Source organism: Gallus gallus, chromosome 5 (assembly GCF_016699485.2).
Source record: "Gallus gallus isolate bGalGal1 chromosome 5, bGalGal1.mat.broiler.GRCg7b, whole genome shotgun sequence".
Lineage (NCBI taxonomy): Eukaryota > Metazoa > Chordata > Aves > Galliformes > Phasianidae > Gallus > Gallus gallus.
Window position 1 is genome coordinate 54,244,154 of NC_052536.1, and position 17,762 is coordinate 54,261,915.

General features: G+C 45.7%; 1 protein-coding gene across 2 annotated transcripts in view; it reads left to right on the plus strand.

The window, feature by feature from the left end:
- RTN1 (reticulon 1) overlaps positions 1–17,762 on the plus strand; it is a 116,885-nt gene that overhangs the window by 80,083 nt on the left and 19,040 nt on the right. The window lies entirely within an intron of this gene.

A 17,762-nucleotide genomic window follows, 5' to 3' on the forward strand; every position in this document is an offset into this window, starting at 1 on the left:
TTCCCAAATTCCCCTTTTGCAAGGCCTTGCCCAGGCCCTGCCCAAGCCCTCCAAACTGCAGGGCTGATTGAGTTTCCCTTATACAGCCTTCCTGCAGTAAGAAGGTTGAGTATGGTTCCTGCAAGACTGCTGACTGCTGCAACCATATAAAATGCTGAAAGTTGCACTAGGCAGACAACTCAAGATCTTAGATTTGGGGAAGTACCTGGGCAATACCAGAAAGGCAGCTAATTTCACTGTACTGTGATTTTGAGTTTTCAGGCCCCAACACAATTTGCAGGGACATGCACCATTGTCAACAGATCAGCTTTCCTGGAAAATCCCTCATGCTGCTTTGCAACCCCTCTTTAGAAAAGGTCTGTTTCCTCAGAGAGATTTTTTTTCTTCCAGGCAATACAAGTGTCTTTGAATTCACAGCATAACCCAACACAAAATCCAGAATGCCAGACTTCATCTGGCTGTAGCTCTGCTGAACTCAGTGCACCTACATACAGTACAAATCCAGTTTCTCTTGATCTTATTTGGAGTTCTTTGGCCTAACTTTTCCCTCTACTTTCTGCCATTGTTTAAACTGATGGTAGCAGAGTCTTGTTCCCACATGGCAGTCACAGAAGATCCCTGTGAGCATGACTTTCTGCCCGTATCATAGCATGTACATGTTTCCTATCTACATTCCCATAGGTCTGTAGTGGCAGGAAGGCTTCCTCCAGGACAGATATGAGACAGCTAATTACTGCTTGATGATGCACAAATACTGTATTTCAGTTTCTGCTTTTCTCCCTTAAGATGCTCCAGCATCAGAGACAAGGAGAACAAAAACATAAAGTCTACCAAGAAGATTATTGCTAAATCTTGTGTTATTTTCTAAAGCAGGTTTCAGGGTAGGGAGAGGTGGGCTCAAGGTATGAAATGTGAATGGTTGCAGTGTCTGGTTTACTCTGCTTTCCTGCCATGGGTATTTGCTCTACAGGTTGCTGTGTCTGGGAACCAATTAAATTTATGTGTTCAATATAGAAATGGGACTCTCCTGACCTGGGAAAGAAGAATTTACCCCCTTGGTTATGAACTGACATGAAATCAAATGAAACACTTAAGCTGTTTTTCAGAGGTGAACTGAGGGGGCGCATTAAATGGCCTGGCAGAACCAGAGCATTCCCCTTGTGTCTCCCCAGGCTGCATAACCTTGAAGTGGCATGGGCTGGCGGAAAAATGGCAAGGCAGAGCACATCCAAGAGGACAGTGGCTGCCTTTGTAGCACTGACCTGAGGTCTTGGCAGAACTTTTCAACAGAGGCATTAAATACGTGCCATATGCCAACGTGGGTTCACACGCCAGGCATTTGGCATGGATCACATTCAGCCTAGTGGTAGGATCAGTGGGGTATGGCACAGCGCCACTCAATGGAAGTGCAGCAAAATGACATCATCCAAATCATTAAGAGAATTATCGTAATTGTAAGTGTCTATCATAAAGAGGAACACCAACATACAAGACTGTTTAGACAGAAGACAAAACCTTCCAGTGTTTATGTTACCTCCTTGTTACATGTCACCTTGGTAGTGCTGGTCCACCACCACACGCCATCATTAAAACAGAATGATTTTCATAATGTTCCTGGAGTCTACGTGGGACTGACCTCGCTGTGTCCATCTCAAAGTCCCACCTGAGCTCAGTGCAAGCTTAGCATTTCTGAAGCTTTACGGCAAATTAGCGGATCAAATGAAGCTGTTAGACTCACGTAACTGTGCTTTTGACACCCAATTTTAGGCATTTCTGTTGCCTTTGGCCAGCTCACAGCCAGGTATATGAAATTTAAAAATAATCAGCGACCAGCTTCATGCCTAAGTATGAACTATTTTGCAGTGTGATACTGTAATTCCATTGAGGCAGAGAGAGGCAAATGGATGTGAGGTTTGCGCAGTGATAATGTCTCTGCTTAACGTCTGTTGCCATCCAGTGGCAATAACAAAAATGGGCAGTGACTCCCTACCTCCTTCTTACTGGAGCTGAGTATCACAGGTTGCAATAGCAGAGCTATCCCCGTGCTGTTAGCTGCTAGTCAGACTCACTTGCTTTTTTGCACAGTCAGAAACGATGCACTGCTGGACACAGCCCATTCCATCAGGATTTGGAGCCCTTCTGGATGTAGTTCTGCGGGGAGGAGGTTGCCAGCTCAATTTCATTTTTGTTTTAAATATTCAAACACGGAGAAGGAAGATCAGGTGTATTTGTGTTATCCAGTAGCCAGAGCAAGGAAGGTGGATGCTCTACGTTTATTTTCCTCTTTCATTTTATGGCAGTTCAGTGCAGGAAAAGGGGAACTCCAGCCTGGGGCTGCAGTCATGCTGCAGCCCACACACTAGATGGCACAGCCGGTAGGACCCAGGCTCCAAGCAAGGACCCCAGCCAAGAAACAGAGTCTGATAAAATTCAGCATCTAAAATGCTGTCTTCTGCACTACAGCTGATGCCACCCTCCTGTAACGCATCCTGATTTCTCTGCCTTTTGAAGGACCGCTGTAATGTTAATCTGGTTAGTCACCTACAGGGGTGGCCTCTCGTGCCATCCTGGGTTGTCCAGAGCTGTCAGACTGTGGACACACACAAAGCCACATGGTTTTTCTTCGCCTTAATCTCTGTGTCCACCTCTGCTTCTTGCTGCAGAGACGCTGATTTTGCAGTTTCTCAAGAGATTGTTTCCCAGCAGAGATCTGCAAGAGTCCTCCAGTTATTGTGAGTGGTTTTTGTTCATCAGAACGTAGTCTGCATTGTGTTAGCACGTCTCTGCTGTTGAGAGAGTTGCTGATGAGGCATTTTCCTATTGGGAAGGGGATGCTTGGTTGGGTGATTTAGTAATACGAGGCTGGTTTCTGATGCGGGTGCTTCACTAGGCAGGCTCTGCAATCAGCAGCAATCCAGGCCGCAGCTTAAGCATACGGTAATGTTAGTTTAATATTGTAGTGCCATCTGCTGTAAGTGCCTCCACACTCCAGCCCATCTGTTTTGCCTGTTTCAGTTTGCTTTGTATGGGACTCTGATAGCTTTGCATCTTTTGGAAAGTCCTCACGTAGAAAAGGTATGGAAAGAGGGGTGTCCTGCCTCAAGCCAGAGCATTTTCACATGTAAAACCACCTGGAGAGGTCAAGGCATGAATCTAGGTCTGGCTTTGCCTCAAAATCTTGGGTTACATTGGTGGACCTGTTTGCTCTTGCTTCCTTTTACATTATTACATAAAATAATTTAGGTGGGAAGGGCACTGTGGAGGTCCCTACTCCAATCTCTTGCTTGAAGCAGCTTGGTCATGTTGCTCAGGGCCTTGTCTATCAGCCTTTCTGTGCAAAGGCAGATATTTGGGATTATCTGAGAGCTATGAATCTAGGTTGGTCCTGGGACACTGCCTGGGCTTCAGGAGCTCCGAGCATGCTGCAGGGTGGGATGGAGAGGAGATACCATGGCACATAGCTTCATATAGGGGCTTCACTGAGGCCCGTCTGGCCCTCAGCCCGGATCAGCGTTGGAGCTCCTGGCAGATGCTTGCGGCTCATTTGGAAAGGACTCTGTTGGCAGATCCTCCACCTGCTCCCAGGCATCTGCTGAAAACAGTTGTCATTCCTTCTTCATCCTTCTTTACTTCAGGCTAAACAATTCCAACTTCTTCGGTTTGATCTCTCTAGTCACGTTTTTGAGCCATGGGAGCCATTTTGTTGTTCTCTTGGCCCTTTTTTTGCCAAAAGTTAGATCCTCTGGAAGCAAACTAAAGAGGGTGAAGGCCATCCCTACACTGATAATGGGTTGCATGTCTGTTCCACAGGCTAGGGCTGGGCTTGTAGGTCCCACTCCAGCAGCCTAACATTGAGGTCCATGTTTGCAAGAGTTATCTTTTCCAGTTTGCTTGGAAGTGTCCCTTCAGACTTCTACTGTGGTTTGTGCCAATCCATCCTTCCCAGCTTGGACTCATTTGAGTCTCTTAATTTTCTCCATGGAAACAATTACGCAGGAATTTTGGAAGGGCTGGAGAAGTCTAGTGGAAAAGGGGCATTAATCTTGGAGCATTTCTAAGAAATGGAGAACTTGAATGACTTCCTGCTCAGACTGTTGAATGCTTGCTCGAGGAACACGTTGTGGGTGTCTCGAGGGGGGCTGACATTTTTCAAATGGGTTTTGGGACTTCAGGTCATACTGCACCCCAAGATCCACAAGCAGAATTGGATGAAGGAAACCCTATGGACATGACTTGCAGCTTTTTCAGGAATCTTCTGCATTTCTTCCCATGAACAGAGAAGCCTGTTTTTCTTTTTTCTCATGGGCTGTCTGGCCCCACAGCCCACTTGGTTCACAAATCTCCACTTACTCTGCTGTGTACAGTCTCAGTTACAGGTTGGTGAAATAGCTAAGTACAGAAGTTCTTCAAGGAAGAAATGACACGTGCATTGCTAAACACCGTGCTAGGGCTGCGCATGGAGCACAAGCAGTCAGTCTGCTGCCCAGGCCAGTTTTCTCCTTCCATACATGTACCTGGCTGGCCTGATGTGAGATCAGGGGTGAATTTAAAACTCAGGAAGTGAGCAGAGAATGCTGCTAAGGCATCCTGCAGCCTGATCTTGTCTCTCTGTTCTGATGCTTTACTGCATCTTGCCTTTGCAGCTTAGCTGTCCACAGTAATGTTAAAAACAGCCACAGACAGGTTTGTGTTGTTCATGATTTCTTTTCCACTCCTCTCAGTTCTGTTTTTCTTTTCTTTTCTTTTTTTTTTTTTTTCAGGGAAAGGAGTGAGTTTAGCTCTGTGTACCCTTGAGTGTTTATGGGACTTGTGTACCCCATTCAGACAGGACAAGGAGAGTTCATAGATGGTGAGACACTGGCTCTGGGCTCTCCCTGGGGTCCTACTTTGATGGCAGCGTAGCAGGTTCTCCTAAGGGAGGAGCAGTCACTTAAAGGAGATGGCTGATCCCTGAAAAGAGTCTGAGCCAAGCAAAGAACAGAGGAGTTTCTCTCCTCTCCTCTAATAATGGTTTGCTTGAGCAGTGCCTGGGATCAGTAACCACCAAGGGCAACAATGTCCTCTCGCTCTCAGCTCAGTGCACCTACACTGCAGCATGACCTTAGAGATATCTCAGTAAATCTCATATCCTTCATTCTCAACCTATGTCATCTATATATTGAGCATTTTAAGCCATTGCCCCTCTGGCACCTGTTTTCTCCCCTGACTTTTGGCTGTTCCCTGTATGTTGGGTTAGGCCAAACTTATAATGCATGAGTATCAAAGCTTAAACACCGTGGCTGGATGCTCAGAGATGCTTTTAAAATTAGATGCAGTTTAATGTAGGCGGATCAGACATCTTCTCTTGGGACTGCCATCCACTCCACTGTCCGTCTGTGAGCTAAATACAGAGCTATAAAAATTTGTAGACCTCATCCTTCTGTTTTCATATAGCTTCTCTTTAAGACTGCCTATAAAGAGTCCCTGAAAGACAAAGTGCTCAAACAGAGCTCTCCAGTAGGTGTGGCACAGGATGCTGTTTAGAAATGTTTCTGCCAGGGCAAGATTACGAGATTACCTCCTGGCGAGTAAAAAAATATTAATAAGAGCTACTTGTATGACTGTGCACAGGTGCCTGATGGTTGTATGAAGCCTTTCTATATCAAAGACATGCATGGCAATGTCTAAGCCAAGAGCAGAGAGCTGTGGGTATCCGTATACAAACAGGAACCCACCAAGGACAGATCGAAAGAGTAAAGATGTTCAACAAGTGTAGACCTCTTTCACTGCAGGCTGGGCTGCACAAGTTCATGGCTTGCTCTGCCTGTGTCCTTATCCAAGTCCATGTCCACGTCATGCCAAGCCAAGCACCCAAGGATGGCTCAGTACTGCTCCTGGGAAAGGCTGCAAGGAGACAATAACCCTGCTCACAAGTGATTTTCCATTCCTATGAGCAGACCTCAATTGCAGAGTGGATCACAGCTGAAGCAAATATTGTAAGCTCAAATCTTGACATGGTGCCCCTTTCTGTGTCTCTTGGCATCAGCAATGACTCAGCTTTCAGGTAAGGTGATGTTTTTAAGGCCAAGTTGCTTGTTTGTTGTGACTGTAACATTGAGGATCTGATCACAGTGGCAGTTCCCCAGATGCCTTGGTACAGCAATGTTTTGCTTATTTTGGGCTTAATCCTGTAATTCTTCAGTTATTAGGCAGAGTAAGGATTTCCCCAGCTGTTGTTATTCAGCTGGCATATAGCATGAGGTTAAAATTAAAGTATATGACTGTACTGAAGTTCTGGAAGGGGTGTGTGTGACGGGAGCAATCCTTTGTTTTGCTTGTTTTATTATTTTGTTTATTATTGCAGTGATTTTTTTCCTAGCTCTCATCTTTTAACCAACTTAGGAATGCACTATTTTTTGCAGAGATGCATCCCAGCTTTCCTCACTCTTCCCTCCATCTCTCAGCAGCTTGGTGGTTACATGGGCACTATAGCGGTGAGACATCATTTTGGTGTTTTGCTTTCACAGCACTTTATTTGTGTGTGAGGAATAGAAATGATTATGGAAAAATATAATGCTACATGAGAACAGGTCACTTTGGATGGCAGTAAGCTGGCTGACCACAGGTCTGATAGAGGCAGGCCTACCTGTGGTGGGGACACCTGGTGATGCTAACGTTGCTTAAATCAGCTCTGACAATGACAACAAAGACTGTCATTTATTTCCTATCTGGTGCCTTGTTATTTTACACAGCATCAGTGATCTCTTGAGGTCCCTCCCAGTTGAAGCTGTTCTGTGATTCTGTGATGCTTTCCTGTATTTCCCTACAATCTCTGGAAAAGAAGCACAAGCTGTTTCACAGGTCATATGGGCATAATCCACAACTCAGTTCATGTGAGTGCAAACTGCTGAGAGGTGACCTCAGGAGTCCTTAGAGCTTGGGTAACTTGAGAAGAGCAAAAGGGATACAGATAAGCAGTATTACCTTTGCAAAAAGCCATGTCTTAGAGGAAGAAGGCTTTCAAGACAATGCATTTAACCTGCATTATGGATTTTGCATTAGGTCATCCGGATCACCAGATAAAGTAGGAATATCAATAAAGATTGTCCCCTCCCAAACTGGATCCTAAAGAATAATTTGTCAGGAAAACAGCTCTTGGTTTTGCTGCATCATCTGGCTGGATGTAAACAGTGCTGGGGCTATACATTTCATATAAGTGAGCAATAAGGAATAATTTGAAATTGCTTCTTACCTTTTGACTAGCAGGTGCAATGAGGTTGCAGAATTGAAAGAAAAGAACAAGCTGCAGGTTTCTGAGGTCTGATAGCACCCACAGCCTGGCTGCTATAAACCTCTGCCTCACGTGGAGTTACTTGGGATCCACAGCAGTGTGAGATCAAAATCTAGAGTCTGGCAGTCCCAGAGGCACTGTTTTCACAGCAGCTCATTTCTGAGCAGCCACACTCACTGCAGTGCTGTCGTCAGAGGCAGGCATTGCACAGACAGTGTTTTCTGTTATTCTGGGGGATAGAGACCACTCCTTACAGATGCAGGGGGAGTTATTGCATACGTCCTGATGAAATGCTGATAGCATCCACCAAACACAGACTGCATCTGGGCAGCAGGAAGGGAACGGGGCATGAGAGCTCATAGAAAAGTCAGCAGAGATTAATAGCCACCATTTCTGAAGATTACTTTGTCAGCTAATGTAGCATTGAAACAAGAGCAGCTATGCTCACTGCTTAGGTTAAGTGCAGAAGCTTTTCCAGGATATGGAAGTCACTTCCGAAGAGAAATGGATGCATTCACTGCTTGTTTCAGATTCCTGCACTGAAGCTTTGCTGCTGCTGAAAGAGCACACCCATGTGTAACCTCACACAAAAGAACAAGGTTTTCTCCAGCCAGGGAGTTGTAAAGAATAAGATTTAATAAAAGCTGTAGTAGCAGTTGTGTTTTCTGAAACAAGCAGTCACCTATACACTTTATTTGTACAGGCAGTTATTGCAGCTGGATGTTATGTGCTGACTGTGCTGCCTGGTGCTCCCAAACACAGTTATTGCTCATACAAATTAGGTCAGAATTGCGTGGGCAATAATGTTCAGCGTTCCAGAGAAACAGCCCTTGCTCCTCTCAGGGAAAGGGTCTGAGTGCTACAATTTTGGGGAAGGAAAGATGGCTCAGTCCCAGCAATAGCACTATTAGGAGCAGCATGCCTACAGGTTTTGGCTGTATTTAGAACACTGCTTTTCTTAGAGCTGCAGATTGGCAGTGAGGGGCAGTGAAACAGATTTCCAGACAAAGCAAGAAAGGAGATGATAACATCCTCATTTTACAGATGGCTGCTGAAATACGTGCACACTCATCTTAAAGCCTCTTTGCCTGGGAAAGCTGTTTAAAAAGGGACTGGTTGACTAATTTATTATGTTTTTAATGGATTCGTTGAGTGAGATGAATTGATTTCAGTGCAGCAACACCAGGAATATACCACAGGACTGGGAAATGACCCCACTTTATTTCTGAGTCCTGGTTTGCAAGACCATCTCTATAGCCAGGTTGTTGACCCTTATGCCTGCTAGATGTCTGTAAGAAATTAGTGGGTGTCCCCATCATTCCAAGTGGCAATGAGCAGGAGCAGCAAGGTAAGAAGAGTTTTGAGTAGCACTCCATTTCTATTAAACGGATAATTTCCATGTATCAAGATGTATGTCCATATAGCTGTGGCAATGTGCTTTCTACTTGTAAATTTTGCTCCTCCAGAAGCAGCAAAGGGGAGATTATGCTGGAATGAAGCATAAAAGAAGAAAAAAGCTAAAGAGCAGCTTTGTGCTTAGTGGTGCTGAATTATTCATAAAGCTGGCTGGCCAAACTAACACTGCAAAGGGAAATAAATGAAGGTGCTGGAGAGAAAACATCAGATGACATGTCAGCCAAATGCCTGAGTGTCACAGGTTGCATGGAGAATCTGGTCTGGGATCCCAACTCCTAAGTGCTGGGTTGCTGCCTGCCCTTTATAAGGGAGAGTGATCGTGTTGGCCATGAATTCTAGTGTGACTGTGGTGATGCTTTTGGGCCTTTGTTAGATCAATTTGTAACCTTTTCTTCCAGGGAAATCTTTTCTTTGAACGGAGTAGCAATGAGTAGTGAATAGCCAGCATACAGCTGTCTGGGACCACAGCTGTCCAAGGCCAGGGGCACTGATGGGACAACTGCAATACAGCAGGTAGAGCCACAAGGCCTGAAAGATTAATTCCTGTGCAACAGAATTACCAGGCCACAACCTGAACCAATGGTCAAACGCCAGGTGAGAACACATAGCTAACCCAGGGAGCTCAGGTGCAAGCAGTGCACCTGAGTGATCAGAAGGTGTGGAGTCTGAATCCACCCCTCCTCACTCTCATTTAAGGGTTAGCAGCCAAGGGAGGAGTGTCTCTCTGGATAGAGATTGTTCTCCTCTTGAGTTGTCACTGGTCATCAGAAGGGGTGAGCTAATTTTTCTTCTTTGTCATCTTCTATTGCACATAGTACTTGTATCCCAGAAGGTACTGTTGTTGCCTTCTTTTACCATGCATCCTGTCAGCCACATCTCTCCAGAGAATGTGCTATCTCCCTTTGTCCTGTTTGAAAGAGTTGCTTTCTGCTCTTCCTGTCCTCCTGGTTAAAAATCAGCCATGAATTTTGCATTATCTGTGCTTCATCTGCAGATGAAATCTCTTAGAATCACAGAATGGCTTAGGTTGGGAGGAACCTCAAGGGTCCTCCACTTCTTATCCCTGTGCTGTGGATAGGGTTGCTAGCCAGCAGATCGAGCACTATATGAGGTTCCAGGGCCCCATCCAACCTGGCGTTCATCCTTCCTGTTTATTGCCCTACAACTCACAGCAGCAGCTAAGAGGAGTGTCTGGGATGAGCAGAAACCATCTGGCCCATACCTGATGCTGCATGGGGAAGCAGAAAAGATCAGTGTGATAATTGTGAGCCTGGCTACGCAGAAATTTGAGCCCTGCTTGAGGAGCAGAATTTTTCCCTGGCGCTTTTCTGGCTGCTAAGACTTAGAAATCTTGCCTCAATCACCATGCAAATGGCTCTGCTACGTATAGCTGAGCTCTCATGGGTACTCCTGGAGAAAATATTCAGTGCACTTGGCTTCACTCCTGTTGTTGTTCTGATTTGGAAATTCCAGCAACAGATTTTCTGCTGCAAGTCAGGAGTTATTCATGTGCAGGCTTTACTTTGCCCTGTGGGCAAGGGTGGAGTTAAAATCTGCAGTTAATGGATCTGGATCAGACACACACGGACACATACACATACATATATGTATATATGTGTGTGTCTATCCTTTTGTCAAGCCAATATAGGAAGGGAAAGGATGTAAATATTTGCTGGAATTGTGTATCAGAGAGCACCCAGGGATCTATGTTTGGTTAATTTGCATTGCAAGTGAAGTCAGAGGAATAGCAGGTGACTTTGAAAGGCTGTAGTGCTAGACACCTTTCCTAACACACGCAAATCTCGCCCTGGCTTCATAAGGAAAAAGAAAGCTCTGTGCTGATTATTGTTTTCAGATCTTATTCCAGTTGTAGCATATGGATCCACTGTCAGGATCTTGTGTTGGCCAAGATGGACGTGTGCTGTAAGATCCTCTCCTAGGAGAGTCTACAGAGTAAATTTTGGTCTAAGGATTGTTTAAGGCATGAAACCAGGAAACGACACCATTCTGTGCTGACTGAGGTCTGCCCTGGCTTTGATGTTGCCCGTTATCCTTTTCACTTAGGACACAATAGCTCTGGTGGGAGATGAAGCACAGCCAGCCCATGTCAGCAGATGATACCTCCTGTCACGTACTAAAAATGCTTCTTGTGCTGAACGTTAGAGGAGTGGAAGTACGTAAGGGCTGGAGGACCAAATGGTCTGTTTTAATTATTCATCATTTGCAGTAGCTATTATTATTTAAGATATGCCCTTCTTGGCCTGAAATATTAGCTGCTGACCTGTTTCTTTCCTTGGCTGCTACCACCTGAAATCCTGCTGCACTCTCTCTGGAAGCAGGCCAGGCCTACGGTCTTGTCCATCAAGTCCCAACCCACTGCCATGCTTGCAGGAACTACAGTGACCCCTGTAACCACCTGGGCCATCCCTTAGGCTGTTCCTGGCTGTAATTCTGACAAGCTAGCCAATGCTTTCCTCCTTGTGCTGATCCTAAATGGCTGCTGGGCTTCCCTTGCTCTGCTCCATCGCTTCTCCCCAAGACCAGAACAGCCAGTGTGTGTGACACGTTCAGGGGAAGAGTCCCTGTGGCTGTGCCCACACCCCCACTGTCACCCCCATGCCTCTTTGAGAGGTGCAGGCCTTCTTTATTCTGCTTTTTAATAACACAGATGCTTTTAATAGTTTACTGCCTTTGCCCTCAGTTCCATCTCCTTGTCTGCAGTCTGTTTAATGCTTCCTTCTAAGTGATGGCTTTGTCACTTAATCTCATTAAAACTTCTCTTCATTGAACTCCATGTGCTGCTTATCAGACTGTAAGCCTAATCTCCCATTTGTAATTAATTTGTTCTGTGCCTCCTACAATTTGGCATTGTTAGATAATGGCATCAGTCTCAAGGTCATTGATATGCAGCACGAGGAAAGCACCAGCACTGACTGCCCTGCGAGCCTCCATCCTCCTGCCTCCTCCCTTTGCCATACTGTTTGATTTTATTGACAGCTTTCTCCCTCTCCCTCAGCCAGTTTGTAATGTGTTTCAGCTGTCTCCTGTCTGGCTTATGCTGCTCTGTGACTTTATGAATCAATCTCCTGCGTTGCCTTGAGGGAAATGCTTTCCTGATATCCTCCAGACTCATCTGCAGCACTTTGCCCTCTTGCCTTTCAGTTCATTCCTGTTAGGTCCAGTAATTCAGGTGCACTCCTCTTCCTTTGCCGAGCTACGTGTAAAACTGGAAGAGATTCATTTTAGTGGACTCATGGTTGGGGGTGGGATACAGGAGCCTTTCACCTTTGGTCTGTCAAGCCAAGTGGACGCTCAGTGTCTTGCCCAGTGTAGAAATCAATCAGTGCTGTAATTTGATGTCTGTATTTAAATATATCAATAAATTCTGGATCCCCAGGATGGTACAGCATGCTACTGCCAGCCAGTTCCTGGTGAGTGGAATGCAAGTGCTGATCAAAGGTGAAAAATGGCCCCTTAATGCTTCCTGCAGATGGGATGTGGGTACTTAGTGCCAGCCTGTGCAGAGCAGAGTTGGTGGGGTCTGCCCTGGCTAGCTCTGCTGGCTTGAAACCTGCTTCTAGCAATAAATTTCAAGGCTAGAAAAGGCAAGAATGAGATCTCTAGTGGTACTGCCATTTTCTCATCAGGAATTGCTGATACAGTTATCTGGGTCCTTCATGGGCTCTTGAAATAGGGTTAGTCTGGGCCAAGGTAAAGCACTTCATTTTCCCTGACAGATTTATCTTCATTTCACATATTTCCCTGTTTGGAGGTAGAGCCCAACAGACTTGAGCTGATTTGGCTCATTCTTTCCCTTTCTGTGTGTCCTGGAAGCCATCTACTAAACTTAAGTAACAGATCCACGTGAAGCTGTCATTAGGCCACAGGTATCAGTATTCAGCACAGCATTGATCACAGTATTCAGGCAGCTACATGGGGCAGCTCCAAACCTATTTCCCAGAGTGGGGTGGAGGAATATCTCAGACACTTAAAACTCAGAATTTGTCGTTCACTTGAGTCTGCAAATATATTTTCTAAATGATAGTTCTTGTAAGTCTGCCTATTTTTATTTATTTATTTATTTATTGCTTGGTATTCAATTAAAAAAGAACCAGCACAACTGGTGAGAAATTATCTTGGTATAAGGTAGGCTGCTGTGAAACAGATTTTGTTTCATGGGGGGTGATGAAAACCAAAAGGACATTTTGCATTTGCACATGTAATGGCTGCACACATTTGGCCCCACTGCTTTCCGTGGAGTCAGTAGAAGGCAAGTAGTCAGATCTGCAACACTGTGGGTAAGAGATAGCTCATGGGCAAGCTTCAGCTCCGTACTTGAGTATACGTGTTAATTACTCCCAGTGAAACGTGCGTAGCTAAGAAGCAAGAAGACATGTTTGCAGTGTGCTTGTCAGCTGTTAGGAATTGTGTGTTTTGTCTGAATGCAGTTATGCCTAGGGATGCTAGCTAAGAGCAGAAGACTTTGTGTTTGTGGCTATAGTCACATACTCGGTGGTCAATGGTTTCTGCTCAGTGACCATGTTGATGAGACTAACAGAGTGACAGCTTCAGCAGACTTATCCCTGTGGTCTGAATCAGGTCTGCATCAGCAAGTATAAACTGTTCCTTCCTAAACCATCCTCATTTTGGGCTCTGTCTGCAATGCACTCCTCCAAACCATGCTGAAAACATCTTTATAATCCATTTATATAACTCCTTTTGTGTGCTGTGCTGCCATTCTCTGGGCTCACACAATCACTACACCGATGTGATCAACAAAAGAACAAAAATGATTTTATGCAGTGCGTACTCTGAGAACAAGCCGAAGCTCAGCTTTGTTTGGCTGGAATGTGCTTGGACCCCAGACCCCAAAAGCACCATTGTAGCACTAAATATCACCTATCCACTCTCAAAAGTGCTTTTTTAAATTTCGATTTTGTTTTATTTTTAATGATCCATTTGTCTCTTCAGGCTCAGGAGCAGAGAAATAACAGTGATTTGCAGCCACAGGCTGCCCGCTCCATCCTCTGCTTCCATGGAAACACGTGTTGGATGAGACAGAATCAGGCTTAAAGCAGATGATTTCTAAGTTGTTTGCTTTTCCTAGCAAGGAGTAGTGGATCTCTTGTTTATATGAAGCTCTAGGTGAGGAGGAACTGCCTTTGGAGGGGTAACTTTCAGAGGTGCTAGGCTGGTGTTATTGCCAGGGTTAGAAGCATCCTTCCTGTGCACGTGGACTTGCCACTTTTCTGCTCAGGCGCTTGAAACAGAGTGGAGAGGGTGAGTTTGAAGCAGGTGTTCTTATAGCCAAGGCTGTAAGATGTAATTCCTTTGCATTACCTTCATTTCCTACCCTCAGGAGGTGGAGATTGTGCTGTTCTCTGCACTTAGGTACCTCAAAGGGACTCAAATGGCTCACCTGATACCTCTATGCACATACTGGGCAGCCTCTCCCCTCTGTGGGTCATAGTGAAAAACAGAATATTTGCAATTTGAAGTCAAAATGAGAGATAAATGGGGAAAGGGCGGGGGCTTTGTCAGTGCATGGCACAGTCAGTGCTCGAGGCAGTGCCGCAGGACAGCTCCCATCTCAGCTCCAGGAAACCCATCCATCCTTGGCCTCTTCACAAAACCCCACCCTCAGATGTCTAGAGGTAAAAATAAACATCACCATGTGCTGCCTGCTGGTTCCACGAGATTCCCACTAATCAGAGCCCTTCATGAATTATTTAGCTTTGGGGAAATGTGACAGAAGGATTCTGGCACTTCGGATGTGCAAAATAATGGCTGCTTTTACTTCCCAGCTAATTGGGAAGCCAAAATATATTGTGGTATGTGGACGTGCTTGGCTTGGAATTGGGCTCCTCCTGCCCTACCCATGCATTCACCACATCTGGGAGGGCTCAGGGCTGTTCCCTTGTGTGTTGGTGTGGCCTGGGGGTGTTACGAAGTGTTTGGTCATGGGTACTTCCATCGTCCCCTCCATGCCACCCTGTGAGCAACTTGTCACTGTGCATGGTGCCTTGCCTTGCTTTCTGCATGCCCCCCTCCCAAATAAGTAGGTCTCGACTGCAGGTTTGCATCCTGGGGAAAACAAGCAGATGCAGAACAGCGTGGCTATATTTATCTGGAACTTGGAAGCTGCGGTTTGCAGGGATCTTTGATCATTTTGAATGTCAGACTACCTGGAGGGAGGAAAAAAAGAGGAAAATAAAACAACTGAAAAGCAAGTATTTTGGAAAAGGAAACAGCAGCTCCTTCCAAAGCGAAGTCTCAGCAGCATCAGACCATATCCACCATGCTTGTGATAGATGAGGTTCATCCAAAACCAAGCACTTGAGTTTGGGATTTGCTTTTCTTTGTTTGAATATACAACGATTGTGGTTTTCTTGAACTTACTGTGATTTCAGTGCAAATGTTTTTGTTCGGAATGAAACGTTTGGTCATTTACAAGGAGGAAGGGGTATTTGGTGGTAACTGTCTCAGCTGGAGAGTTTCATCAAACTCTCCCAAACTGAAATGCCTTCAAGGTGTGAAAGATGGGGAAGCAACTCAGAAATCCCAGCAGACCCTGTGCAGTGCCCACCCAGTCCTATGTTGCTATTTCCTTTTGGAATTCCTCAGTTTCTGCCAAAGCTAAACCTGTTGCAAGGAAATCCATTCTTCGTGCATAAAGCACAGTACATTGTTCTTCTACCCTGCGTTGTTCACATGCAGTTCATCTACAGACGTATGGTGTTCCCTGAAATTGCTGCTACTTCTGCCATATCCACACAATGTTCATTATTGAAACAGTGGTTGAACGTGCTGTGATACAAGGGCAACACTTTTCCTTATTACATTTTGTCCAGTGAACTTGCATGCTGCTTATTAATTGATGCAGAAGGCAAAATAATTCCATTTTGCTCTTAGATATATTCAAATTCAATCTGTAGTTCCTATTGCATATTCACATTCAGCTCAGGGAGTTATCTTTCCTTTGCAGAAGCAATCAGCTTCAGATGTTTAACAGTATCATCAGGCGAATCTTGATTCCTTAGCCCTTTCAGTTGGGTTTTCTAAATGTGAAATAGTTTTGCTGATCTATCTTTAATCTTTCAGCCTTGAGAATAGAAAATGAAATTGTCTTTCCTCAGATGCTCGACGTCAGCATCCACATCAAGGCTTCCTCATTGTGTGCAGAGAGGGGCTGAGGGTATGTGTTATTCAAGTACTCAGAGATGGAGTCTGTTTTTCTGAAAGAAGCCCTCTTCCACAGGTTCAAGGGATTTATCTGGACTCTGCATTGCTTCCTTCTCTTTTTCCTCATTTCACACCTCTGTGTACGAAATAGCTGGTTTTAGGGATGACTGATGCTAAGCCCCTCATGAGCTGTGGCTCCAGGGTGTGATTTTTTTTCACTGCATATTTTACTGATGTGTTGCTAGAAGCTTGCTTCACCTTGCTTATGGGATCTGCTGACCCTGTGCCCCATGTGGGGGATGTATGGGGCCAGGCCAGCACCCCAGTACTCAGCCATGGCTGCATTCCTCTGCAGCCGCTCTTCCAGATGATATCCTAAATTGTCCCACAAAGCCATTTTCCCTGCGCTTTTTCCCAGCAAACACAACTCTGACCACTTTCTAGACAACACTTCTGGCACATCATCTCCTGATCTAATTCTTCTGGGAGGCATGGAGCAACATCTGAAAATCAGAGGGCTGCTTCACTGGCAAAATATTTCTCCAGCTGTTGCTCTGCTGGCTCTCACCAGGGCCACACCATGTTCTCTCTTTGTTTCTCTCATCCCACAGCCTTGCACTGACAATTCCTGTCATACCTCTCTGTATTTTACATCCTTTCTCTTTTACTCTTTTTTTTTTCTTTCTTTTTCCCCTAGCACACTACTACTGCACAGCTCATTCATCAGCCTTTGGCCCCATGACCCATCTCCAAATTCTCTGCAACCTCAGCTAAGTGCTCTTCTGTATTAACAGCATCCATCCAGCCTGATAATGGTTTTGAGCAGCAGCAGCTGGGTGAGAACCATCCCTCCCTCTCCTCTGCAGGGTGCCACTTGGTACCCAGGTGCTCACATACACAGAGTGGGCAGCAGCAGGGCTGGGGGGCAGGCTGCAGTGGTGAGCATGCATCCAGTGGCATATCAGTGATCTGCTGCTGTTTTCCAGGGAAAGCTGGGGTTGCCATGACAATTGTGTGTTGGTTGAGCTGGTGCTTGCATGGCCACAGCATGTGCACACCTCTGTCTCTAATGCCTGGATGATTCGCTTCCCCAAAGAAAATGGCTTTTTGGGGGAGAACAGGCTAGGATTTGTGTTGTGCCACTCTGCACCTTTGCCCACTGACCAGGGTCAGGCTCAAAGGAGGGACATCGGCTACAGGAGCCAACAGAAATTCTTCAGACCTATTCACCAGCACCCCTGGGTGCCTGTGAGGATGCCAGTCTGATTTAGAGGCTGAGTCTCTGACCTCAGGTTGTTTGCACAGTTTGTAGTTGTGTTTGCACTTGGATAGAGCATCCCAGGCCCTGATTCCCTGGGGGAGAGCCAAATGGATGAACTGTGCCATGGCCACCCCTCTGTCACCAGCCCTGGCTCTGTGGGGAGTATGATCGTGCTGTACAGCCCTGAGCCTGAAACAGCACTATTTGACCTGGAAATCGTGATGGAGAGACCCCTGGGACAGGGCAGAGGTTGAGCCTAAAGGAAGGGAATTGTGTCCCCTGCGTGAGAACACATAACTTGAAATTTGGAGACAGTTAAGCTTTGGCAGTACCAATGGAGCTTTTGGAATGCCACCCGTGGGGCGAAGGATCTGCAGCTCAGTCAGACCTTGCTTCAAGGATTTGCTACAAGTATGTCCTCCCCTTGTCCTGGAGCATGGTGAAGGCTTCTCTGTCCCCCTCACCTCTACCCTGTACCAGGCAGGATTTCACCACTTCCACAAGCAGTGCCATCCAAATTCATCTTCACAACCATGCTTGACCTCCACTGGTCCAAAAGACAGCAGTAACACTTGTCTGCAACTTGTTTACAGAAATGCATGCAGTTCCTTTGCTAGAGAACAGATGTTGTGC